This window comes from Triticum dicoccoides, chromosome 6B (genome assembly GCF_002162155.2).
Source record: "Triticum dicoccoides isolate Atlit2015 ecotype Zavitan chromosome 6B, WEW_v2.0, whole genome shotgun sequence".
NCBI lineage: Eukaryota > Viridiplantae > Streptophyta > Magnoliopsida > Poales > Poaceae > Triticum > Triticum dicoccoides.
This window is the reverse complement of record NC_041391.1, coordinates 179,678,732-179,680,177: the sequence shown is the minus strand read 5'-3', so window position 1 is coordinate 179,680,177 and position 1,446 is coordinate 179,678,732. Positions and strand designations below refer to the sequence as shown.

General features: G+C 46.8%; 1 protein-coding gene across 1 annotated transcript in view; it reads left to right on the top strand.

Moving 5' to 3' along the window:
• LOC119323272 overlaps positions 1-1,446 on the top strand; it is a 5,292-nt gene that overhangs the window by 2,081 nt on the left and 1,765 nt on the right. The window lies entirely within an intron of this gene.

The window sequence follows — 1,446 nt, the reverse complement described above, 5'->3', positions numbered from 1 at the left end:
AAAAAAGGTGTGAATCTGTGGTGTTTGAACTATTGAGCTGTTGTGAGGTTACACTGGCAAAGGTAGATTGCAATGCTTATCATATGAAGATGCGCTAAAGGCAAGATTAGCTTTAATCTTATCCTTCTGCAGGATACGGTTCTTCTGAAGCAAGTTTGTGTCATGGCTCATATATACATTTGGTAGCCATGAAAGACTGTTTTTAACCATTTATAGTGAAGCCAAAAAATATGGAGACAAAAGACATGAATGAGAAGTCAACAAGTTAGGATTTGATACCTTGGTGAAACCGCTCAGTCAATTATGCTAATTTAGAACAGGATAGTACTAGCCCAACCTTACTAAATACACTACTATTCTGTGTAGCATTAGGATATTCATGCCATGTTTGCATTGGGCGTATATGATTTCTTGTCTGATGTATAGGATAGACCTTTCCTAAGATGATCCAAATGAGGAGTCTGCAGTCTTCGTCAGGACTTGAGTGCTGTGAATCCTACACAATGGCGTTCGCAGCAATTCTGCAATACTCACTAGCATTTCCTGTTTCTCCTATACATGACTGGAATTCAACATGTGCAAATTGATACCGACCACAAATACTCATTGGCATTAACAGCTGCTTTCCTATTGCGTTATTTCTTTCATTCCTCTGTCCAGAGTCATCCCTAGTAAAAAAAAAGTACCAATAGGGACTAGCCCCTCTGGTATTTTGTTAAGAAGAAATGTTGGCACATACCCAGTGGAGCCAAGGCTCAAACGCGGGTGGTGGGCTAGGCTGCGCAGCCGGCTCCACGCCACTAGCCAACTGGTCGACGCCCAGTTCCTATTCCCTAGTCAAACATGATATATTTGTAGCAATGGTGGCCTCTGTTTTCGAGTCGCTCGACTAGTCGACGAGTCGCACTGGCAGGGTCGACTCAGCCTGGCGACTCGACTCATCGCATGAGTCGAGCGACTAGTCACGTTTCCTGGGTCGAACGACTCAATTTTTTTTGGGCCCCACCTGTCATATGCTTTTACTGTATTTGCCTGCCCACCCCCTGTAAACCTAGATCGAAGCAGTTCTCCCCGACCCATCCCTCTCCTTGGCAGCCACCGCTGCCCATGGTTGCTGGCTTGCTGCTCCTCCCCTTCTCCCCTGGTTGCCGCTGCAGATCTGCTACGCCCCTCCTCTCCTGGTTGCTGCTGCTGGTCTCCTCCTCCCCTCCTGCCATGGTTGTTGCTGCTGCTGGTCTGCTCTTCCCCTCCTCCCTTGGTTGTTGCTGCTGCTGGTCTGCTTCTCCCCTAAGCTACCAAGCAGAAGCACTAGAGGCCCAGAGCAGATCGGAGCATAAGGAAAAGAGATTATACAGGATAGTGCTTCTGTATGGTAATTTTATTGCACCTACTACCTACTGTTTAACTCACGTCAACTCGTCGACCATGAGTCTAGACTAGTCTAGA